This window comes from Alligator mississippiensis, chromosome 2 (genome assembly GCF_030867095.1).
Source record: "Alligator mississippiensis isolate rAllMis1 chromosome 2, rAllMis1, whole genome shotgun sequence".
Lineage (NCBI taxonomy): Eukaryota > Metazoa > Chordata > Crocodylia > Alligatoridae > Alligator > Alligator mississippiensis.
The window spans coordinates 189253360-189279708 of NC_081825.1; the positions used below are offsets into that span (position 1 = coordinate 189253360).

Consider the following 26349-nt stretch of genomic DNA (forward strand, 5'->3'; position numbering starts at 1 on the left):
TGTTTTCTTAAAGTGAAATAAACATGGCAGAACCAGCTAGAGTGAAACTCAAATATGTCTTGTTGTTCATTACAGTATAAGGAGTCACCATTTCTGAAGGTAACAAATTTTGCTGTATATTTTTTTCCTAGAGATTGTCTCCACATGGAGTTATCTAGGGAAAAGTAATCAGGAAAAGCTTTTCTGAATAATTTAATGTATGGATGCTTTATGAAGTAAGTGTTCCTTGTTCCTGCTCAACTTAATACACTTTGATGGCTTAAGTTAAACAGGTACAAGGCACTTATTCGAGAATAAGAGTGTCCACACATGGAGTTATTCAGGAACAGCTCGTCCTCAACAGCCGTCCTTACATAACTCTATATGTAAACTGTCATTCAGCTAAGTGCCTAAATCATGTGGGAAAACAGAATTTAGGGCCTTTTTTGAAAATTTTACCCTGAGTCCCATTTTCAAATGAAGCCTCAGTTACTTAGGTGTGATGGAAAACTATGAGCCAAATGAGGTTTTTGTTTTTTTAATTTAAAAAAGAGCAATTTGATGTAAAACAGACAAATGTGCAGCAATATAATGATTCTTGGTGCAACAAGCTCAAATACAGAATATACTTCAAATGAAATAATTATGCAGAGCATTTGCTAAGACAGAGCTCTAAAGTGGTTATTGTAGCAATAAACTTTGAAGCAACCAAGTCTGTGTTACAGTTGCATTTAAAAACAGAGACAGAAGGAAGGGCAAGAAATGCAAAATTTTCAGTGGAAACTTTGAATAGCAAAGGATTTTTTCTCCTCTCAGATTAAATGGAAACAGAAATTCATTACAACCAAGATTTTAGTCTGTTGAAACAAGTCAAGGTTTACATTGTACTTATATTTAAGACTTAAATTGAACTGTGTGTTATTTTATGTATCCAAACTGCCTTTCAGCCAGTTCACTTGTATGAGGCACCAGTACAAGTCTGCGTAGCTGTTTAGAACATTGTGTTCTGTTCGAGGATTGTAAGTGATATATTATTGCCTTGAAAATGGAACATGTAAGAAGACTCAAGATTTAAAACATGTGTTGTGAAAAAAGACTTAATACTTTATCTCTTTGTGGTAGACATGAATGATCTGAGGCAATCAAAGAAAAAGTTCTCAGAAGTTCTCTATCAAGGGGTCTGCAAAAAATGGGAAAATAAAATAAATTATTTAAACTGGTTAGGTTCCAGATATCACAATAAGGAATGATTTTCTGTACACAACTGTAAACATACAGCATGTCAGTAGCTTATGAAGGAAGTACAATGCTTGCAGTTGGTTAAACAAAAAATGAGATGTTTATGAGCAGAAAAGGACTGAGGCACACAGAGAAACAACATGGAGGTGGAATTGTATGAATGGGTTGGAGCTATTGGACAACACAGTTATTTTCTGTTCAGCATTTCTCTACATTATAAGTGATAGAAAGTGTGCACTCTACATTTATTGTCTCTTTCTCCTTTACAGATCTCCTATTTTCTACATGCACAAAATATGTAGTGCTCTCTGCATTATTTTCTCCCACTCACATGAGTCACATTCTTAACCGTGGGCAGCCAAAATAGCCTTCAATATAGGCCTTTCTACTCAACACCAACATAAAAAAAATTATACAGCTATGAGATCATTGCTGACTTAATTAAAATGAGTATAATGTGGAGCAGAATTGTACCTGATCTGCCTACCAGTATCCTACTTGTTCCTCATTATCATAATGGATCTGACTAAGAGTTTGACCACACAGTCTTCCACCCATAAACTTCAGTGAACTTTGGCAGAATCAAGATAGAAGAGTATTGCAGTATCATAAATGGGATTTTTCTAGATTCTTTAAATGCCCTTCTGCCAACTACAATTGGGCTTTTTACTGTACTGAGGCATTTTAGTACAGAGGACTTTATGAATGAAGAGCAAGATTGTTGCTATGCTAACATTCAAGCAGAATTCACTTTCAGTTCAGTAAGTTCTCACTTGCGTCAGTTTTTATATTGGTGCATAACCACAACCAGTCAAATGTGGGGAAGGGAGGGGGAAAGGAATTCATATCCTTTTTCATGGGACTGTCTGCATTTCCATCTGTGTGACTGAGGGACCTGACATTCAGCTATATAGCTGCTTTGAAAAGGCACGTCCATTTGTGGGATGTTTGAGAGGTCTTGCGTGACATATTGTCATTGTCCTATAAGGAAATATACCTCAAGAACCACCTGGACTCCTATACTACTATAGAGAGAAACAGGACTCACGTCTTCAGGCACCAGTGCCTATATTCATAGATTCATAGATGTTAGGGTTGGAAGGGACCTCAATAGATCATCGAGTCCGACCCCCTGCATAAGCAGGAAAAGGGTTCTATATCTTAGAACCCAACACACCTACTGTTCACAATGGCAACAGTGGCACCGAATCTGCCTTCTCTGTATTCAGCACCATTTTCTGGGCTGGTCTTTGGGATGACTGCTTCTGTCTTAGTACTATAAATCTAAGATCATTGAGCATTGGGTTGCCTCTTCTTCACATTCCTCCACAGCTGCATATTCCAGCACTGACCAACATGGAAGTCTCATCACTTCAGATCCTTTAATCCTTTTCCCCTTGCCGTGTATGAGGAGAGCTCACTGTCAAGGCTGCTAGCCACCCCATCGCATGCCGTCCCACTATTTGACTCTGTACCAGTACCAACTTCCATAGTCTTGAGTTGCAGCTACCTCGGAGCATCTTCAGTTCCTTCAGAGAGAAACTTGGCAGGGGCGCCCACATTTTGTTTCATCATAAAATCCAAGATGCTTCATCTTGCAGCCTAGGAGATTCTTTGCTAATTAATGTGGATCATTTTTGCTCTAAAATCCAAGCCATCTTGTAGTCCAGAAAGGGTTGCATCCAGAGTCATAGAAACATAGAGAAGTAGGGCTGAAAGGGACCTCTGGAGGTCATGTAGTCCAGCCCGCTGCCTGAGGCAGGATCATCCTTATCCAAACCATCCCATAGAATCATAATCTAAACTCTACATAAAACTGTTCTCAACCCTGGTACAACTTAGATCTAACACCCCAACCTACCGCAGGTAAAGCAGGGGAATCATGGCAGCTAATGTTCTGTTTCTAGAAAATGTTGTCAGTATACATTCAAGAGGTCCCAGGTAGAGGGCCATGCTGCCCCCTCCCCCTTCTCCCCCCACAGAGGAAGGCAAAAATCCCCACAGTCCATACCAATCTGATCATGGGTAAAATTCCTTCCTGACCCCAAATACCATGATCAGTGTGACCCTCAGTTGGAGGGGCAAGACCCTCTAGCCAGCAACCTCTGACTTTGGCTTTGTTCCCAAGAGGAGCATCAGCACACCCCAGTCAAAGTCCCCAGCTGCAGCCAACACCCAGTGCCTCTGGGAAAGCTTAAAAACACTGTGACATATGAAGCAGAAAGGGAGGAAGGGGGTAACCAGCAAAACCCAGAAGCATGAGAAATACCCATAGCAGAGCATAAGCATAGATACACCTACATCATCCCCAACTAGTGGCTGGCTGTCCCAGCATCTTCTTGAACACCTCCAGTGATGGAGAGGCCACAGTTTCCCTGGACAATCTATTCCACTGCCTCACTGTTTTAACAGTGAAGAAGTGTCGTTGTCCATTCCCCTCCCCCCCCCCCCCCGATATCCAAACTAAATTTACTACAAACAAAAACGGAAATAGCTTTGTATCTTGGCCACTGATGAAGGACTCATCCCATTTCAAGGTAGGGTTCCTGCAATCCTGGGGAACCCTATACCTCTGTAGCCTCAAGGCTTAGCTTTAATCACTGTCAGCATCTCTACAGTAGCAGTATCGGCTCATCAGATTTATGTAAAGGACAAACTTGTCATATCTCATCTAGCAGTATCCAGTTTTCTTAAGGTTTTGATATATGTGTTTTCTTCTTGTTAGGAAGCATTCAACTCTGAAGGAACCTAAATCTTGCCTTGACAAAGTAGACAGCCCTCCTCACGATCCTCTTTCTCAAACCTCACTCATATATAGCAAAGGAACTTTCTGAATAGCAATCATGTCTGGTAAGAGTGTGTTGGAACCTGTTGCTTTGGTCATTCCACCTTACAATGTGTTCTACAAAGAACATATCACCTTGAGGCCCTGTCCTAGCTTCATCACTAGGATGAGTTCAGATTTCCACTTGCTTCAACGTACCGCTTTCCAGAGGTCTCCTTGGGACCTGGTTCCCACCCAGGGCAACTTATCTTTGTGCCTTAGTTGTAAAGAAGGTACACTCTGTTTAACCTGCAAAACGCCACTCCTTAAAAAAAATTCTACAGGTTATTTGTAATATAGAGAGATATGCCAGCCAGAGCCAGTTTCCAAAGAGATACATTTACAGTGGATTAGGAAATATGAATAACATTGTTTCAATGTATTTTACAAATATATAATGAAGACCCCACTACTTGAGAACCTCTGTGGCATCAGTAGCCTGCTTTAGTCAAGTCCACAACACACTTTTACCAGGCACTGCTTCTGGTTCTTCAGTGTCCTGTTTGGGAGTGTGCTGTTATAGTCTGTATGTAGCTGAGAACTCTTCACTTGCCAGACATCAGGTTAAGCACTATTTTTCTAATCTGCCACTCATGGGAGTACACAGTGATCCCTGAAGAACTACTCATCAGTCACTTCTTCCACAAGAGTCTTCTCTGAGCATTCACATTTTCTACCCGCCTTCCCCTCTACCTTGAAGTTCTGTATAACATCCGGACTCTAGTTAGGGTAGAGGACCTGAGGAAGTTGTGGAGGGTTGTGTAAAGTAAAGGAGGGTTGTGCACAGTAGAGGAGGGTTGTATAAAGTGGTGCCATCGCCCTCTCATGAATCTCACAGAAAGCATGGCTGTTCAGGTCAGTCCCACTGCTCAGTAGCTGGGACACTATTTCCCACAAGTAGAAATGAACAGAAGCAAATGCAAGTAATTAACCTCTTCTTTTTTTCTTTCTGGATAATTTTTTTTAATGAAGTGATTTTTATGGCTAGTTTAAAAGTCAGATACAAACCAGTTTGTTTGTTTGTTTGAAAAATATGTTCACGTGGCATTTTGGTTCCTGATGAAAACAAAATATGTATACTGGCATGTCAGACTGACCCAATTTTTTCTGTAAACATGGTTAATGAACCTTGCAGATCATAAGATTAGTAATAACACTACTACTAATAATTAAGGAAGACAAGGAGTAGTGGAAGTGACTTCTGTACATTAACTGAGGAAATGTATAGCTATCCAAGTATGCCAACTGGCAGCAACATGATGTTTCCTATCTATTTTTTTCTCCATACCCCATCTTTTGTACCAGATGCTGAAGAAACTGACTGTTTAGATGTGCCAAAGGCAGAGTTTAAGGATGTCTCATTAGGCTTTTTAAACATTCATTCCAGGTTTATATAAAACAGAAATAAAATAGCAAGGACATACTGCAAGCATCTCAGACTTGCCTGGGAGAGTATAAGATGACTGTAGTAAGAGAGAATGAGACACAGGCAATGTTTGTTGATGTTGTTGAGTGATTTTCTTGGGTAAATCATCTAATCAGGCTCTGTGACATGCCATAGTATGAACACATGAAAAACCCGCCTCTGGCTCAGTATTTTAGGCTCTTATAATCTTTTAGTGTGATTCATTTTTGTTTTGTGGTGCCATGATTTATATATAAAGCAAAACTGTGCTACTATTTAAAAAATGTCTCTCCCCCTAAGTTTTATATTTTTTCCTCCAAAAGAAACCTTTTCTGATTAAGGATCATGTTGAAAACTCAGCAGATTTTAATCCAGCTCTCTACAGGCTGCAGTTCATGCTTCATTTAACTGATCAGTTCCACTGCTACATTACCAAACAATATCACAGTTTGGAGGGAGAAGTAATTTCAGTAAGTCATAAAAATGGAAAAGTCTACATCATAAGAAATGAACTTCAGTTTATGAGTCCTCTGCTTTTTTGTTCTTATCTCATATAGATGATTTGATGAAGGAAAGGGTATTTTTGTATTTGAATTGTAAGTAGCATGCTTTCTGTTGCTTTGTCATACCCTAGGTAATCCTTTCAACACAGAACTTGGAAACATTCACTAACTTTTCAGCAGAGGTTGTTTAAAACAATTTCCTTAAATGCTTTGAAGTAACAGCATGAACTAAATGTAAAGGGTTTGCACAATTATTAGAAGCTAATTAAAATAAAAGCAGCACACTACAGATTTGACTGATGTGGTGGTATGGACAACCAGGCAGAAGACTTGTTGTATCATTTTAATGTGAGCCTTGGAATAGAATAAATGGGTTTGAATTCTTCAGAACTGGCATTTAGGTGTTTCTGGGGCAGTTGCTGCAAAATAAGTGCATGACGAGATGCATTACCAGGAGCAACAAATGGGCTAGGAAGGGGGTGGGGCTGCTGGAAAATCCCATGTCCTTTTAGGAAAAACAAAAAAACAGGAGGAGGGTGGGGGGAAGCAGGGGGTTGGAGAGCTTTGTAGCATAAAAGACCTCCTTAAACTTCAGCGTGGGGGCTAGCTCCACCTGTTCATTCTATCATTCCTTAATCCTCTCCTGACCAGGAGTCTTCGCCATTCTGATGTTCTTGACCTAAAAGCTAATGGGTTCGCTAACATTTTCACTGGGGCTATGGTAGGTCAAGAAAAAGCATCTACATTTTTATGGAAGTTGCTCTCAAGTGACCTGTCCATCTGACTATGAAGTGTGTATGTCTTTTTGTACAGGTTTTTATTTGACATGTGTACTTGTATCAGGCAGGGTGCCCCACCCATTACCTGGGCACATACAAATATATTTTCTTTTAAAACCTATTTTTTTTTTATCCAGTTTCCTTTTTGATGCAGGTTTTTTTTTTCCAGTGAATATTTGAGCATATGTAAAAATTGCTGAATGGATCTCCCCTTAACCACCCTTCAGGTAGTGCTAGCAGCATTTGATTCTTCTAGTTCCACCCACAGTGTGTTTCAGCCCTGATGTGGGTGAATAACCTCGTTTCAATTTCTGTTCTTATTGAACCTTTAGTCACTGATACTGCCAGCAAGGCTGCTGGTTGGGGCCCATCTATATAAGCAGTCCCATGAAGTTTGGGTTCTGAGGGTAATGGGTATTGTACAAGTATACAACACCCCTCTTTGTTTGGTCAGTAATTTCCTCAGTCGTTCTAATGGCATAGAACTTGATTTATTTAACATCTGTGTTCCGGTATTGAAGAAACAATATTTTTTTGTTTTGTTTCATTACAATACATGTTGATATCTCAGGCATTCAGTGCAGTGTGTGAGGGTTTAGGCATGTGAAGCCCTTGGAAAATAGTTCCATGGTAGAATACTTATCCACCACTTTAAATTATTTTAGGCAACTTTGATTTAAGCAAGGGACGTGGTATAAGAAGTTGAACAAAATAGCTTTTGGAGCAGACCAACAGATAAAGCCAGTTGTAAAGACTTTCTATAGTTTTAGGTCATTTTCTTAGCACTGCAAGCCAGTAAAAATCGGTGGCAATAAAGCATACAGCAAGTCAACTTGATGTATTTATGTGGTGTGCTACAGGTGACAAATTAGTTGGGATGACTGTGAAAGGCCCAAGTGCAAAAGTATTCCTATTGTGGTGTGATACCTGACATGGAATATTATACAGCCGGTTTGACTGGGCAACCCAGTTTCCTAGGGTTTCTATGTGAGTTCAGGTTAAAGTGCTGTGACCTTGGGTACAGCAGTGTAAAAGGTCATTCCCTGGCAATATAATACACCCAGAATATATCCAAACAAGATTTTGTTTCTTTTATGGTTTCCTTCTTTAATGGCTGAAAATAAAGCTGTTTGAAAATAAAGGTGTTTAAAAATAGGCATTTTTTTTTAGCATGTGCATGTATACTATGTACTTAACTGCTCTCAGTTACACCAGATTAAATGGAACAAAATTCTGCTCTCAGTCAAACTGTTTAAATCCCACTGGGAAGAAGTCCATGTTTTCTAGCTGCACCAGTTTTATATAGCCACAAAGATTATGTGTGTCGATGTATATTACATATGCCATGAGTTACTGTACTGATCTTTTCAAACATTCAAACTGTCTCATCACAACAGCTAAAATCATTTAAGATGTCAGATTCCATGAAAGATGTTTTTTGTAACTTAGTCACTAGAGCAAGAGGCATAAGAGCCTTCTGAAGAATTTCTAATATTTGCAGAGGCATGGAAAATTTGAAGGCAGAAAGGAAGTGAGGTAAGGGTCCACTCAAGAATTTTGTTAATTTTGGCTTGATTTTTTTTTTTTTTTTGTAACTGCAAGACATGTGACCATCTCAGAAGTTACAAAAGTGAATTCCAGCATAAATATGATCTATGGGTTTATGGCACATTCAAAATAATATTGCAAGGAATTCTAAGGAGAGCTCCATATATAAGATGAAGTAGTTCCAAAGCTCAAAAAAAGGAATTATATCTATCCATCTATCCATATGTATGTGTTAGTATATGTAGATATTGATATACATTATATATATATATATATACACACACATTATACATAAGTATATAATATTATACACATGCCCACACACATGCATTATATATTGTATATGTGTGTATGTGTAATAGATATAGGTATCTATATGTACCACCACATGCATATGAATAGATAGATATAGTTCCATTTTTAAGCTTTGGAACTACATCAGCTTTAAAAGAGCTGTGTCTGATTACAACTTTTGTGTTTTATAATATAAGTGAGTTATGTTTGTTTATCACTTGCACTGCTCCAGGCAACATTATAGCACTGCTAGAATAAAAATGATTATGCAGTAAATGGAGGAAGATTTGTCTAAAGGCCAAGGATGAATCAGCTGTATACTGATTATGTGATCAAATTTTGATACCCCACACATTCAGAATTCCCATTTAATGTGTGAGGATTGCAAGATTTGAGATATCTGATACCATCCTACCTAAAAACGGTTATAAAGCAACTTGAAGAATGTTCAGTAACATGTTATCTTGGGGAAGTTCTCTGTATAATCTTCATCATTTTGCGGGGGGGAAGCTTACCTCTTTCTCCTGTTAGAAAAATGGTATTGAAATTGAGCATCAAATATTAATTCATTGAATGATCTAACAGTAGATAGCTTTTCTGGTTCAATTACTTAGGACCATGGAGAACCCCCAAAGTCTGAAGGGCCTTTGATTTTTTTTTGTCTCGATACTTTAGTGAGATGATAGCCTAATGTAGTCAATAGGGCAGGTTCAACATTAGCATATAGCATTTCTTATAACAGTGGCACTGCAACCAGGGGGAGATTATGCCTAAATCCAGGAAATATTGTATGGCTATCTAACTAATCCAAATATTTTTTGGTGACTTAAATGCTATATTTTTATAAAAAGATACTTTAGGTTAATCCAAACTGAATGTCAGGGGGATAAATCTGACAGGAGTCAGAACAGCTCCAGTGGGACTAACACTACAAGTTACAAAACATCTAACATCATCCAAGACTAATTTTGTTCCCCTGTTTGTCCTGCTGTGGAGGGAGAGTTAAAAGGCAATTCTTGGGGAGTTGAAAGGCTCTATAATAGGGCTCCTCACTCTAACGGAGTAAAACTGCTTTGTGGCCTTTGTCTTGGGGCTGCTAATAAACCATCCCATGCTGTGAAGCTTTGAGTTTGCTCTTAATTCTGCTTCAGTTCAAGCTTCTATCAGCTTTGATTTCCCTGTCTTTGTGGGCTTTTTTATATACTGTATATCAAACTCGCATTTGAGCTTTTTCATTAATTGCTTATGTTTATAAATGTGCCAGCTTCACAATAGATGGAATTAGCAATTTTTTAGCAAAGTATATAAAGCTATTTGCAGCAGTTCAGTGTCTGAAGTCTCAGTGTCAGGATTTTTTTTTCCTTTTGTGTAAGTACATGTGCATGTGCCTTTAAGCAGTTTTAAGCGCAAAAAAATTGACTCATCCCTGTGACTCTTCATCAGGTTACCCACTGCTTGATTCCTTTGGGGATTTTTGTGACAACACTTTATTCTGTGCAATATGAGATCTAGCCAGTTCCACACCCTCCCCCATCTGAATCCTTCTCCTTAAGAGATTATAGTGTTTTCGTAGCATGTTTAAGGGCCGTGCTGTTTGCATTTGACATATTTGCAGAAAGTGATGATTTATGGTTTTTAAATAGAATCAGTTAGCATTGTTATGTGTCCTACATTGCTTAACCCTTAGAACACTCTCTGCTTCCCAGCAGGACATTGAATAAGAGTGTTCGGAGATCTTTGAACAGGTTGAGCAAAGGAACGTGTCTCAAATTCTTGGCAGCTGCAAATCAGGTTCTGTGAAGCAGCATCCAAGACAGTGCAAAGCCTTTTTTTTAGTGAAACCTAATGAAACACAGTTTACTTGGACTTTTGTTACAAAGCCAGACTCTAACATGTCCATAATGATTGGCATGTTTAAAGTCAGCCTGAGCAAATGTATGGTTTCCATTGAAAACCATGTGAAATCCAGTGATATGGCAATTTCAAATGAGTGGCTCGCAGTGTTGTGTGGGTTTGTTACTAGCTCATTGCCAAGAGTAACAGGGAGCAGAAGAGGCACTGGCTGATGACAGCATGGGGTAGAGCCTTAGTTTGGAAAAAAGGAAAAGAAATGAGCCAGAGTATGGGAGATCCTGTTTATCAGGTTGGGGGGAACATGAGTGTGCCATGAATTTAGCAGTACGTTAGGGGACTAAAGAAAGGAAAAACTGTTCCATGTGATCGTGTACCAGATCACTAATCTTCCATAACTAAGGTGAGAAGCTGAACAAGTAGATTATTTTCGAAATATAAATATACACACGCACATAAAATATGGTTACATGCACACACACAAATACATACTTGCCTTATAGATTCTGTATGAATTTGAGGTAAAAAGTATCCCCTTACCCAACAGTGTATCAATCACATATAGTATATATTTTCACATATACTATGCACCTTGCAAATACTGGTGTATACTATGCACTTTATATGTACTATGCACCTTGATTTTGAAGGGGAGCCTGAAGGGGAGAAAAATATTAAATTGAGATAAGTGCGTGGCAGCAGCTAGGGAGACGAGCCTGGCCCCAAACCTGCTGCCAGCCCTGCACACCAGTTGGACACATGGACTGACCTGGCACAGAGCATCCAGGGCTGCATGCTGAGTCCAAGTTGGCATGCCAGGGCTGGGGTTGTGTGCTGGGTCAGACCCAGTGAGCCAAGTCCAGCCACATACCAACCCAATCTAGCATGCAGTTGGGGAGGAAGGCTCTTCCCAGGTTCAGAAATTTGGCAGCAGGGAAGGAAGTAGTGGCAGCATTAATTGCCAGGGTTCCCAAAGGCACAGCAATTAATGCAGACAGCACTTCACCTCTCACTGTCCCATGCTGCACCACATTTCTGGGCCCCTGGTTATCCCTCTCCTTCATATAATGGACACACTGATTTCCCCCAGCTGGTTTTGGGGAAAATGATGTGGGTTATATGTGAGAAAATACAATATGTATTACTAGCATGTGTTTACTCTGCAGGATACCAGGCATGTGTGGGTCTGCAAGACAGGTCTCCCTCTGGTCCTGTGCTGATTTTGCCCATTTTGCATGAAAATTGAATAGCAACATTTTGTTGCATCCCAGCTGATGGAGTGAGGTGCTCTTCAATTTCCCTGTGCTGATAAGGGGGGAAAACAATGCAGAATAAGAGAAGAATTTGGGGACCGACTGTGGAGGGAGGATATCTAGACCTGCTTTTCCCTGTCCGGTAAGAAGACATAGGGCTTAGAAACAGAAACATTTAAAACTGGGAAGAGAAAAGAGGTAGATAACACAACAGATGGAAGGTCAGACTGAGACTACTTTATGGTAGAAAAAATTGAGAGAGGCAGAAGGGGAAAGGACATTAAAAAAACTGGGGAGTCACTGTTTGAAATGAAGTGCTAATACTTTACATTCCTTTGAGAGCTCTTTCCAAATATGTATTTTAAAAAACAACTTGCAGAAGCACACAGTATATCTCCTGTATTTATCAATCAAGTTTTGAAATAGTTGATACTGGTTTTTTTTCTAATGATGTTCCTAAAAACATTGACTTTCTACAAATCTAATGAAAATAATAAAATTATAACTAAACGGATTGTCCCAAAATATTCCTTTTTAATTTTATTGCATTCAAGTTTTCTTCTGTACCCTTTATTTTTGGAGCCAAATATCTGGCTGAGCCTTCAGCAAGCACCCAAATACAGCCAAGAACACATGTTGAGAGGGCAAAGGCTTGCACACATAAATGTGATTTTGTACCCTTGGTTCAAGGCAAAAGAAAGTACAATTATTCTCCACTCAAAAGTCTCAGTGGGAACTCTGGCCATTGTCAGATGGGTGCTTTGTGCACATCTGCTGCATTGCCCACTGCTTGACTTGACTGCTCACCCTTTCATTGAGGATAAACAAGGAAATAGAAGCTCTCACTTGCGTTAACTGAAAGGCTATGAAAGGATAGGGGGGTCTTTCGAAACAGTCTAGCAAAGAGTAGCCTGGCTTGCAACAAAATAATATGTGCCTGTCCTTTGGCAGGTCAAACCATGCAATACAAGTTGCTGAAGCCACATGAAAAATAAGGCAAAGATTCACATGGGGGTACTCATAATACCAGGGATGAATAAGAAGAAATTGATTCTTCTCAAGGCCTTTTTTAAATACAGACTCTCAAACCCTTATTCTTTTAAAGGAGGTAACTAAGCAAATTAATCAAATATGGTTGCCATTAGTAACCCCCTGGACTAAAATTCCCATATTTAAATTAAATTTAATAAATGTCATTATGAAAGGTTAGGAATGCAAGGGTCTAAGTGTTCAGCCTACTCTCATGGAATGGAAATTTGCCCAAAGATTTAAAAGATTTTTTTTTAAGACCTCATTTTTGTCTTTTTTTTAAGACCTCGGTTTTTTTTGCCTCATTTTGCAGGCATAGATAACAGTGGGTGTAACTGATACCATTTAGCTTACTAACTACTCTGTGTATGAGTATATTCCTACGATGAGATTTCTAGATTATATAAATTACTTTTGTGAATAATTGCTCTCATCACTTGAGACTGCAAAATAGTAAGGGAGAGAGAGAAAAAGAGAGAAAGAGATTGAATTGATTCCAAGCTGAAAATCAGGATGAGTGAAAAACAGAAAGATTAAGTAAAGTAAGAAATGTTGTGTGCCACAGACTTGAACAGTGATTTTAAAACACACCCAGAGGAGCTGCCTTGCCATGGCAAAGGAACTCTTCAGTGCTCACGGTCAACAGAGTTACAGGCTAACAAAGCCTAATCCCAATAACATGAAAAATTTAATATTTTTAAAGCAGTCCTTCCTTTTGATTAGAAGCAGGGGATACATACCAGTAATAATCAATTAAGACAGTAAGAAGAGGCTATTTTTTAAATAACTCAACCAAGCAGTTAGAGAGCAACTTAACAAAAACTGCTTAATTTGTAACAGGAGGATGGTGCATAATTAGTTTGGGAAGGAATAAAAAGCTCTGCCAGAACTTGGCGAGATTAAAGGTAAGTAGATAGCCTGCCAATAGTAAGCGTAAGGAAAGGGTAGACCTACATACAATGCATGCTGTCAGCAGGTTCCCTTTATGTTTCTTGCTATGCTGCTAGCCCCTTTCACCGCATCCCCCCTCCGTCTCCCACCACAGGCCCTTCCCGGTACCCACTATTTTCTCTCAACCCTTTCTCACCTAGTGTGACTACTCGGCCTAGATGTTAAGGGACCTCTCCTGTTTGGTGAACAATAGTTTGCACCCCCTGTCCAAGGAGGCAAAAGCGTTTGGTCAGATTAGGAAGTATGTTTTCAAGTAACATTTACACAAAGGATTATGTACTGATACTGGAGGGTGACTTTGCTTCATGAATAAAACATTGTGTGTGTGGGTCTCTCAAGAATAAGCTTTGTCCCATATTTTTCATACACTGCTCCTTTATTTCCTTGAAATGTAGGTAGTCAACCTACTCCCACCACTCTCAGTTGCCAGGACCTTTCACCCTCCCTCTGGTGTCAGGCTCCTTTCAACACACTCTCTTTGTTGCCAGCCCCCACTCCCTTTTTCTTTCTTTGCTGCCAAGGACAGAGAAGACAATATGGCAGCTCCATTTTCACACAACATAAATGGCTCCAAGTTCAGGCAGCTGGCAAGCTCTATCTCATACTCTCCCTTTCTAAACACAGTAAACCCACTTTAAAAGGAAAATCTCTATTAACAAACACTGCTAATTGTGATGTCACAGGAGATTCTCATTGTTAAAACAAAACAGAATTATAACAAGCTTGCATGTGAATTCACCTTTCAAGCAGTGGTAAAATGGTCTGAAAATAACTCTCCCTCTCATTTTGATTAACAGCCAGACTTTCTCAGAAACGGTCTTGTCAGATTTCCCAAGCTAAAGAGGAGGAGTTTGTATCTGGATGGGAGACCTTAAAGGGAAACTGCTATATTCAGCACAGAAAATGTTTCCCCTCTAAATTGCTATTACCAGTGCTCCAAGAGCATATTAAATGGCATTCTGGCACTGAAGGTATCATCTTTTTGGTGAGATATGCAAAGAAGTTCTGCTTCCTTCTGGTCCTTAAAGAAGTCAAGAGATGTGGAGCTAAATAGCATCCACAGTAATGACTTTGTAAAAATTTCACCTTACAATATTTCACTGCTTGTATGTCTTCTAAGATTTTTTTTTCTTCTGTGAGCTGCAAAGCCAATTATATTATTACTCGTATGTATTTCTTTAATTTTTGTCCTCGATACTGTGCAGACACATAGGGCCAGAGTGTGTGAACCTCTTACTTACAGCATAGTCAATGGTGCTACTTCTGTGAGCAAATGCTCACTACTGTGAATAAGGGGTTCATAATCTGTTTCATAGAAGGAGGATAGCCCATTCCTCAAAGTGTCTTTATCTTGCATATCATCGTAATAATTAAGTTGAGGTTTTTTTGGTTGAGTGTGTTTCTGAAAACATTTGGGTTGGTCCAATAAAAGATATCATATTCACCCAAGGAACCTTGTCTTTCTGAAAACCAGGAGTTCTTGAGAACTAGTATGAGTTGTCACAGTATTGCTCTGCAGCCACTTTAGCTGTCTGATTTCAATAGGCCAAAATCTTTCTTCCTTCAGAATCTTTATTCTTAGGTCTGTTGTCAGAGACATTTACATTTACTGATGATGGACTGAGCTTGCAGCTTGGTGTTTGTCTTAGAAACTGCACAAATTTTACCTAGAAAGGATTCTGTTAGAATCATCATGGAACTCTACAATGTCATTTGACATACTGAAGTGATAAGCACATTGCTTAAAAAATAGTATTTTTTTATATTTATAACCATGCCATAAAGGTGTCTGGTGAGAATCAAAAAGAGGCTAATAACTCCAAATCATGTTTATACAAAAAGAAATGGGGCAAACATCCAAACTTTTGTTCCTGCTTGTGGGCCAGTGACCAACTTATTCACTGGCATGTATTTTTGGACCTGTCTACTTATTACTGCTTCCTGTGCTCTGATGGAGCAAAATAATTCTTTATGAAGGGTCGGGAAGAAGAAATGAAAGGCTTCCATCATTGGGGTCAGATGACATGAAACATGTTGAAAGGCATAAAATTAGTTAAAAAATTGGTGGTTTCAGTTACAGAGCATCTAGGGGCAAATATCTGTGCACAAATGTATTGATGATAAATGAGAATTACTAGCCAGCCAGTAGGGAAGTAAGTGTTTATTATTTGTAATTTTACATGGATAATAAACCAAGATTTAGTTATCGCCCCCACTAACATGACATTAGGTAGTAGATGAAGAGAAATATTTGATTTCCCTCCCCCCCTCTTTTCAAATATTTCTTCTATGTTGAAATGCACCAGGTTCTATCTAATATAACATTTTGGACGTATAATCCAGGCAAGTGGAAGCTTCAGCAAAGAAATCCACATGTTTATTTACTTCTGCTACCTCATACTATGCAAGGAGGAGAACAGAAGATTCTTGTATTAGTGATAAGCATCAATTTGGGCTAACTACAGAGAACAAGTGCTACTTTTACCAAAGACAGAACCCCTATTCAATAAGGTTTTGCACATTTTGATGAGTCAGGTGGTTCAGATAATACCACAGTATTGCAGACACCAAATTAGACTGGCACACTTCCTGGAAGTATGTTATTTCTCTGCTTGAGAATGTTCCATCAAAATTTCCACCTAAATTTTTCGTCAACAGAGAATGTGTTTTTTGCAAGAACACTATTTTCTTATAGAAAATTTTGTTGTTTTTTTCCTTTCCTCTCATCCCCAATTTTCCATTTTTGTCCACATTGATTTCTTTGGTTGTCTGAACTGCCATGGTGCCTCTTGAGGGTTGTAGTTCTGGTACGTCTTCCCCCTGTGGTCCCCTGTGGACTGGGCTCCCCAGTGGGAGCCAACCCAGGATGTATTTCAGTTACTCAAACAAACATAGAATTTAACCATGATCCAAATATATAAACATTTTTGTTTTGACATGGCAAACAGCAAGAAAATGTTTTGGTTTTGAGAATATCATTTTTTACTTTTAAATTTCTGACTCCCTATTTTGTCAAAACTTTTTTTTTATTCCACAAAAAGTGAGAATGCTTTAGCTTTTCATACTGATTAGGAATGAAAATGAATGCTTTAATAGCTGAGTTTTTTTCCCCCATGGATAGAAAATATGTTTGCCAATCAGCTCTCTTTGGTTTTACATGCAGTACTTGGGATCATTCAGCATAAATGCTCAGTAATTCTTTCTGACTGAAGCCCCCTACAAAGAAGAAATAAATTATAAAGACTTGCTTTGTCTGGGCCATGGAAGAGGATAAGATTGTTGTTTCTGTGTTCATGGATGAAGCTCTCCATGTCCTTTTTGTGGCTACACCTCTTGCCAACTGCTTGCTGGGAATCCAAAGAGAGTCATAGCCAACCATTAGCCAGAAGGCTATTTGTTGCCAGACCCTGCTTTTTGAGGGGACAAAGGAAAGAATAATTGGGATTGATGGAGTTGAGATTGGAGAACCTCTGGTGAAGTGGGAGCTAGAGAGAGGGGGAGAAAGAGAGATCTTTCTTTTCTGAAGTTTGGAGAGATTTACATAGTAAGCTTTTAAAGCGGCGTTTTGAAATACTTGTGGGTGTCTGTTTAGCAGTTGCCTCTATTAGTCTGAATCAAACACAGAAGCTGCCTAGACCAGAACCATGCCAAGCATATTCTCAAAAGCAGCCTTTCTTTTACGGAATAATTCATTTCCACACCCTATTTTCCCCTCTACCATAGCAACAGTTTGTCCTTAAGATTTGTCTATAAGAGCTTACCTCTTGTTGGTTACTGGACATCACTTTATAATGCCTTCACAATGCCAACCACTCCTGACAAAGCAGAGTTAAGCCAGCAGCTACCAGCTTCATGCCTTTTGGACCCAAGTTGTTTCTTTACAATACACAATTGTAGCATTTTTTTTGTCTGTGGATTTACCATTCACCCTAGTTTCTTTGCTGCCCCAAACTGAACCTTGGCAGTGTAAATATATTAACCTAATTTTCAGTTTCTATAAATGGATCTCAGTTCTGCCAAGTTCCAGTCAGGCATAGTGGAAGGGATGGGTACGGGACCCTAGGTGTGGCTCCCATTTTCTCCCACCCCCCTATAGTTTGGAGATGCTGAGGAGCAGTTGTAATTTATGCTGCTGGTACAAGGACCCAACGTGACTTTATGCTACAAGAGGATCAGCACCCCCCTGCCTATTTCCTCCCAGCCTCCTCCTTTGAACCATGGTAGGAGAAAATGGCTGGCCATTGAAATCACTTATATTTTCTCTATCATCGTAATGCCAAAAGAGTTTATTCTACCAAAGGCAAAGTAAGTTGCCCAGGCTCTTACCACCCTATGGCCATATGAATGTAGTTGACTAAAGATTCTAGTCCATAGGGTGGTAAAGGCCTGGGCAACTCACTCAATTTTTGGTAGGATTTTATGAGGTTGTAATAATGTTCCATAACTAATTGCCCATATCTTTTAATCACTTTAGGACCTTGATAAAGACCTTCAGTGTATAAATAAAAAAGTAGAGTGCAGTCCAATATAGCCAATTCCAGAAAAGATTAAGCTGGACTAACTCCAGTTTATCCTTTAGATTTTTCCCCAGTGATTTGAGATGAGAACTCAAGACATTCAAACAGGGTCCAACCTGTTTTGCCTTCTGCAAAAGGACACTATTTAATCTTCAGAGTCCTGGGTGCCCTGAATACATTAGTAGCTTTATCAAGTTTGCTGTCGTCAGAAGTTTGTTCTTCCCAGGATTATATCTCACTGCCTTTGCAGGTCTTCAAGATTTTTTCCAGATTATTTGATTTACTTGGGAACCCATCCACATTTCAAACAATGTTATATTGCATTGTGCCTGGTAGATAGACTTGCACTATTTTAGCCGTGGAAATTTGTAATGATTATTGTTAAGACGTTTTATACAGCAGTTCTGGATTTTTAAGAAAATTGGGGTCAGTTTTGTGTTCAGTTTGCTGTAGGGTAAATGTGAACACAGAAAGATAGCACAAAATCTTGGGGTTAAAATAGCATTGTATTTCAAGTAATAATTAAAGAATTAAAAAAAAAATCCCCAATGCCTATATTTTTGTTTTACAAGTGTTTTCTTATAATTCAAGCAACCATTTTTACCATATTGTTCCATCAGAGCTAACTTATATAAAAGTGCCTGCTCTTAGGTGTTGGTCATTTCTTATGATTCTAGTATGCATTTGGGTTGTAGATTTTGATGTGGCCCAGAATGCTTTTATAACTGTCTGTTGCTTTTCCACATGCTGGGAACATTTCTTGCAAGTCCTGCTCTCAAGTAATTTACTTCTAACCATTTTTGCTTTGATGCAAGGTTTAACATTTCTGCTGTTTGAAGAGGCATTGTACCAAAGGATTTATCTTCATTGCTAAAAAGGTGTGATTTTTTACCTCAGGGTAATTAATGTGTGTGAATGACCTGAGGTAAAGACAGGCTGCAGACATGGCACTTAAGTTTTATTGTGAAGTAAACTAGGTGAGGTCAACCCCAGGCAGGGCTATAGGTATGATCTCATCTAGTTTACCACTTGGTAAAACAATAGTGCCTTGTCTTCATTGTTTTCTTTTGAGAGCTGGTCAAAACAGTTTCAGCTAAAAGTCTTTTCCATCAGAAAATGTCATTTCATCAGGTTGAATTGTTTCTGTAAAATGTGCCAGTTTCATTTTTCATCAGGAAGGTTCCACAGATCCAGAATAGAATTTATAGCAAGAAAATCCCAGCCACCCTAAAATAGCTAATAGAGTAGGCAGCCATCAAGACTCAGGACAGATATTACATACAAACCAATTTAAGTGATCAGAAACTGGTTTAAACCTGTAACAGAACATGTATACATAAACCAGTTTGAAAAATGGCTGATACTGGTTTGAGATAAACCTGGTTGAATGTAGCATCAGACTTACCTGATTTGGGTAAAACCAGTTTATGAAATGTCTGTCCCAGACCCCTTGCTGGTTTAAGTTAAACCAGACTCCCCCAGCATCCTGCCATGCTCTCTGCTCCACAGCAGAGCTGGCCCCTCCCTCTGCTCCCTGGCTGCAGCTTGGCAGAGACTGCAGGCATATGCCTGGCTTCCCCCTGCTCCCCCCTCCCCACTGTCTGCTAAGCAGGGATTATTTCCTTGTCCCTTCTGCCTTTACATAGACACAGCTCAACATTAGCTAGCGGACTACATGATAGGTACAGTCTGTGCTGTGGCATATGGGACAAAGAAAGAATCAGTAAGTAGCTTGTAATGTCCCTCTGTTGTTTTCTTAATGGGGTAATAAAGAGTTAGGAATGATAAACACTGTGTTATCAATTCCCTGCTGGCCTGGTCTGGAGGGTGGGGGCCTCCCTAATCAGTGTGTCCTCCTGGGGCCTGGACACCTCCCCCTCAGCTCAGCACTTTGGAAGGACAGGGAGAGCTGCTCTAGCACCCACCCCTGCTTCTAGCCTGAGCCACTGCAGGCATGTGCCTGTATTTCTGGGATGTCTGTGCAATTATAAAGTGATTTAGCTTAGCCCAGTTAAACTAACCTGCAAAGATTGAATCAATTCAGGCTCAGGCTTTTTGAATGTCTGTCCTTAGCCCAGTTCTCTGGATCATGCTGAATGGGTCTGTAAGAGGTCTGGTCAGGTGCCTGATGAATCCAGTTGTGGCTGACAAGCCCAGTTGAAAAGAGTGACACAGCATGTTACAAGTTTCACAGATCCATGTGTTGTCTGCATTGGAATCCAAGTTTACAACATACTGCTTTCTTCTTTCTCACTTTGCTTCCATCTTTTGGATCAAAGCTGCTTCATGTTGAGCTACACTCTGTGCCAGATATTCCCTCCAGATTGGACAAGATTGTACGCACTCCTCCCAGCTTTCTACATTGATGGTGAATGTCTTGATATCATTTTTGCACACATCATGGTACTGCCATAGAGGGCAACTTGCTGTACAAAATATTCTTGGGGATAGGGTTTTCTCCCATTCTCCTGACATGACTGAGCCCTTGCAACCTTCTCTTCTTGATGGTGACTTCAAAGTGTGCCAATCTTGTGTGCTCCAGTACCTCTATGTTCATCATTTGTCTTCCCACTTTATTTTCAGGATCTGGAGCAGGCATCTCATGTGGAAGCTGTTTAGTCTCCTGATGTGCCTAGCATATGTAGTCCACAGTTCTGAGCCATAAAGTAGGGATGACTGCACACAAGTTTCATAGATTCACATCTTCATCTTTAGTTGATAGTTGTTTGTTGTTCCATACTTGTTTCTGTAATAGCCTGAAATTCTTAGCTGTTTTTCCAGTTCTTTTAGTCAGCTCAGTCTGAAGGTCAAGGTAGCAAAAGCTGTTGACAATGCCAAGAGATTTATGCTCCAGAATGATGTCAGGCACTGGTTCTTCCTCCCACCTCCCCCTTGGTACATAATTGCTGTCTTTTTTAGGCTAATTGTCAGTCCAAAGCTCTTGCATGATGCAGAAAATCTGCCTAAGAGATTTTTCAGGAAAGATTCACTGTGGGCAAGCAAGGCCCCATCATCTGCAAACAGGAAATCTCTCAGAACCAGCTCTTTCACGTTGGTTTTCACTCTAAACCTTGCAAAGTTGAACAAGCCCCCATCTAGTCTTGTTCGAACATGAATATCATCATTTCTGTCCTTGAATGCATGAAGAAACAGGAATGAAAAATAGATGTTAAAGATCATGGGAGCTGAGACACACCCCTGTTTCACCCCATTGTTGATCTCAAAGGCATTTGATTCTTTGTTTTCATACACTACAGTTATCTTCATACCTTGATGTAATGAGCAAATGATGTTCAACAGTTTGGGGGCAACCAGGTTTCTTCAGAACAGTGAAAAAGCCCTGTCTGTTTACAGTATCAAAGGCCTTTGTCAGTTCAGTGAAACCTACCTGTAGCGATATTTGCTTTTCTCTACACTATTGTTACAATTGCTTGACCAAAAATATCATATCAATGGTGGAGCTTACTGAACAAAAACCACATTGACTTTCAGGATAGATTCTTTCACCTAGAGATTGCAGCTCAGGAAGCATGATGCGAGTGAGTTTTTGAAATTTCAAAGTAATTTGTCATTGGCACATTTGCAGATTTCAGCTGGCAAACAGTTATTGCTGAAGGCTTTATTCTCAGGAATTGATTTAATTGCTTTCTGCAGATCTTTTAATGTAGGTTCATTGTCCAAATCTATCATAACTTCAAACTCTAGTAGTCCTTCAAGCTCTTTGTGCTGATACCCTAATGCTAATACCTTTATGGTTAAGGCATTGGTCTAAGATATAAGAGACCCAATTTCAAGTCCTTGTTGTAAACTGGGGACTTCCATCTGAATTTCCCACACCCTAGGCTAGGGCCTTAAACAGGAGAGTACTGGCTTTTCAGGAGTGGTGGCTTTTTTTCTCTTTTACTTGTTATGAAAAACTTCAAAAAGGTCTCAAATTCTTTTTTACATTGAAATAGAAACAAATTCTAAAATTGGAATTGCTTTCTGGGCACCTCAGACTTATACCCATATGTAGCTCATGTATATTGGTTTACCCTGAGGTACAAAATTCTCCTATTTTAGTAGTGAAGGCAAGGCTAAGGATATCTAAGTCAGTTAGATAAATTCCTGGAGAAGTTTGCTGGCTTGCAAAATGCAGAGCACGGTTCAGAGATAATACTAAAGCTTTGAACCTAGGACATGCCTTCCCATGGGGTATCACTTTCCATTTATAACAACACTTTACACTAGTATAGCATGCTTTCATCTGCAGATCTTAGTTCTTTATATTTACAAAGTATAATAAGCATCCTCCAGGAATAGAATCCAAAGAGAACTCCAGTGCTATCTCTATCTCTTAGTGTAGGAAAATTAGGGTAACTTTGAAGAACAACAAATCCTGTAGTCCTGATAGAATACCAGCTTAAATGTATAAGCAAGGTAGAAAAAAAATACTCTTTCACCAGCTATATATCATTCTGATGAAAATCTGGAAATATAAACAGATTTCCAGTGACTTGAGAGATACCAGAATATTACCATAGTCAAGAAAGGAGATAGTTTTGATTGCAACAATCATCATGGTAGTGCACTCCTGTCCACAGCTGGGTAGATCTTCTCCTGCATTTTCCATAGTAGACTCACTTTCCTTGCTGAGGAGTTTCTACCTGAATCCATATGTGGTTTCAGAGCACTCAGAGGTACAATAAACATAATCTTTGTTGCTAGACAGCTGCAGGAAAAATGCCACAAGCAACACCATGATCTTTACCATTATTTTTCTGACCAAGACCTTTGGTTCAATAAACAGATAGGCCGAATGGAAGAACGTGATGAGATCTGGAGGCCCACCAGAATCTGTTACTGTTATCAGACTTCTTCATGACAAAATGACAACAACTGTTTTAAGCAATTGCTCAGTAGTGGATCCCTTCCCTATCAGAACTGGAGTCAAGCAAGGATGTGATTGCACCAACAATTTCCATTCTATATTGCAACTATTCCACATTTCATTGCTGATAGACTTCCATTTGGAGTCATCATACAGTATTACATGGACAAGAATCTCTTTAATATCAACCAGTTACATTCCAAATCCAAGATAATCAACACCTCCATTACTAATTATCAGTACAGTGTGTGTGTGTCCACTTAGTTGAAGAGCTCTGTGTTATTCTTGATTGCTTTTGTGAAGGGTATGAAATACTTGCATTCACTGTCAGCTTCATGAAAACAAAGATACTTTACTAATCCACCCCAAACCCACCAGTTGCTCCTTCCCTCACATATTACCATTTGAGGGCAGTCATTGCAGAATGTTGAGCATTTCCCCTACCTAGGTAGCAACCTTTCCCAAAAAGTAAACATAGACGATGATATTCAACACCAGATAAAATATGCTAGTGCTTCCTTTGGATGTCCCTGACATTGTGTCTTGGATGATCATGACAACAGGATGCAAACCAAACTTCTCATCTACCAGGATGTTGTCATCCCCACCTTGTATGAATATGAAACTTGGATGACATACAAGAAACACCTGAAAGCTTTGTATCATTACCATTAATGATGTCTTTGGAAAATCTCCATATCAGTTGGAAGGACAGAAGAATGAATGCCAGCATTCTGGCTCAAGCAAACACCACCAGCATGGAAGCCATGTCAATATGGCACCAGCTGTGTTGGACAGGATATGTCATAAGGATGCTGACAGTGGCTTTCAATACTGGTCCTGTACTCCCACTTACCAGTGGTCGCTGCTCTAGAGGTGGGCAAAGAGATTCAAGGACACTTGAAAGGTGAATATGAAGAGGTTTAGTCAAACGAGCTTTCGTTCAAAATGCCCCACTGCCATTTTTTTCAGTGTGGGAACACTGATGTACGTGATTCTTAGGCACTTTTAATTAGCACAGCTCACTAATCAAAGCACTCCCCTGCGTCCTGGAGCACACCTATAAACGCTCAGTGTGCACAAGTTAAATCACATCAAAGCCCTGTGTAAATACTCTCATTCAGGAGTAAATCACCTTTCTTTCTGTGGTAAGCTTCAACTCTATCTGAACAAGTAGTAATCTTTTATTAGCAACCAAAAATACTGAGGTGCTCCATCAGATGCAAAGGCCTGAAGCTGCATTGAAATATATCCTTTTATCTGTAATGTTTGCGAAGGAAAAGCTGTTGTGCCCCCTGTCAAATAATTATAGTAGTACAGGCAGTCCTCAGACTAATGACACAATTGGTTCCTAAAAACTGCGTCTTAAGTCGAAACATCCTAACTTGGAACCAATTTTCCCATAGGAACAGTGTTACAAATTGGGGATTGGTTCTTTTATGAGGGTAGATTCTGCGTGCAGGTGGTAAGTGGTGGAATGGGAGGGGGAAGGGAAGGGGCGTGGGGGGCAGATCAGTGCCTGCCACGGTGAGGGAGGGACTGGGGCTGGGACCGGGGCTGGGGCAATCGCTGCCTGGCTGGGGCAGGAGGGCAGGTGGCAGCTCCTGCCACTGCATGCTGCTCATTTGGCAGCTCAAATGGCAGGTCCTCCCACTGCTCCTGCCGCTGCTCTAGGGAAGTTTGGGGGGGTGTATGCCCCAAGATCTGTGCGAGGTGGGCCAGGGCTGCACCAGGCTATGCTTCAAGTGGGTGGCATGGGCTACGGCAAATTTTCGGGTGGCTGCAGCCCTCCCATAGCCCCTGCTTTGCTGTAGCTCCTGCTGCCTATCTGAGGTGCAGCCCAGTGCAGCCCTGGCCCCACACACCCCACCCTGTGTTGATCTGGGGGCACATGCCCCCACAAGCCTTCCCAGAGCAGTGGTGGGAGCAGTGACAAGAACTGCTGGTTGAGCCGCCAGATGAGCAGTGCGCAGCAGTGGGAACTGCCGCCTCCCCATCCCCCCAGTGCCTGCCCAGTGCATGTCCCAGTTCCAGTCCCTCCCTCACCGCAGGGGGTGTTGATCTGCCCCCTCACGCCCTTTCCCTTTCCCCTCCCCTTCCACCACTTACCAGCTGCATGCAGTATCAACCATTGTAAAGACAAAACCCACATCAGAACATCGAAACAGGGTGCCAATTTATAAACATCATAAGTGACATTCGGCACAACTCAAGAAGTCTTAAATCGAGGACTGCCTATACTTATAACTTTGCTTAATTTGAATCTGAGGATGCCAGTTTAGCCAGCCAAAAGATAGATTCATTAATATCTCTATCTTCTTTCAATGCATTAGCAAAGCTGGAGTGACCTTTCCAGAGCGCAAAAGCATGGGCGTTGTCTAGATGGTTGCCCAAGTACCCAAATCACCCTTTTGACTTGGCTGACTTTTCTAATGGAAAGGTAGAACCAATAGGATGTGGGGCTGGGAAAGTTGTAGGAGCTGCTGGAAAGAGTGAGTAATTGCATAACCGCCTTAGAGGCTCCACTCTAGATTTTCTTTCAGGGTTTTACTGCCTTAGCCTTCACCTCTCCTGAAGCAATCCACAAGGCAGTGGTTGTAGTTAATGTTATTTTCTTCTACCAGCTTTGTCATTGGGAGATATCCTCTTCCACTGCAGCTGCTGTTGTGATGACCAAAGGACAATTTTTAATGACAAGAACTGTTCCCCCTTACTAAGTTCAGCCTGCTGGTAAAAACGGTTGGCCCCACAGGCTGGGTACAGCTGCAGGGGCGGGCTGTCCACTAAATGTGGAGCCATTAGTAAGAGTTGGATGCAAGTGAGGACCAGTGATCCTGAACAACCTTAACAAGATGTTGTCTTTGAAAGACAAAGGCTGTACCCCTCCTCAGACATCACATGCATCTCCATTAATATATGGGCAACCAGTAAAGTAGGATATATAGCGCTGGAGAAGAAAACAAATATAACATTTTTTTTCCCCTTGAATTTAATAACAGATATACTTTGGGGTATATTTAGGGCTATTTTGTGATAGCACATTGCTCTGAAAGCTATTTGCCATGAATACTGGCATGACAGAGAGGTTATACTTGCATTCCCAGACATTTTCAGATTTCAGGCTCAAGGATGGCTTCTTGCTTGATGGCCAGGGGGAAGGAGCAGGGAGGACAAACGTGTCTGCTTGGAAAGCATATTTCTTCTGCTTTCTCCTGCTGTGACTATTTCTCTTCAAAGCCTTGTAGTGACCAGTTAAGGCAGTTAGTGTCTTTTAAATGAGGTGGGACACTTTTTAAGCCAGCAGAGG

General features: G+C 40.2%; 1 protein-coding gene and 1 long non-coding RNA gene across 5 annotated transcripts in view; one reads left to right on the forward strand and one right to left on the reverse strand.

Annotated features, from left to right (window-relative positions):
- Window positions 1-26349, forward strand: part of KCNQ1 (potassium voltage-gated channel subfamily Q member 1) — a 583123-nt gene that overhangs the window by 288536 nt on the left and 268238 nt on the right. The gene's annotated exons all lie outside the window — the stretch shown is intronic.
- LOC109280513 (uncharacterized) lies at window positions 502-20741 on the reverse strand. Its single transcript, XR_002086859.2, has 2 exons — window positions 20194-20741; window positions 502-1159 (listed from the first exon to the last, which is right to left on the reverse strand). It is a non-coding gene; the product is annotated as an uncharacterized LOC109280513 (long non-coding RNA).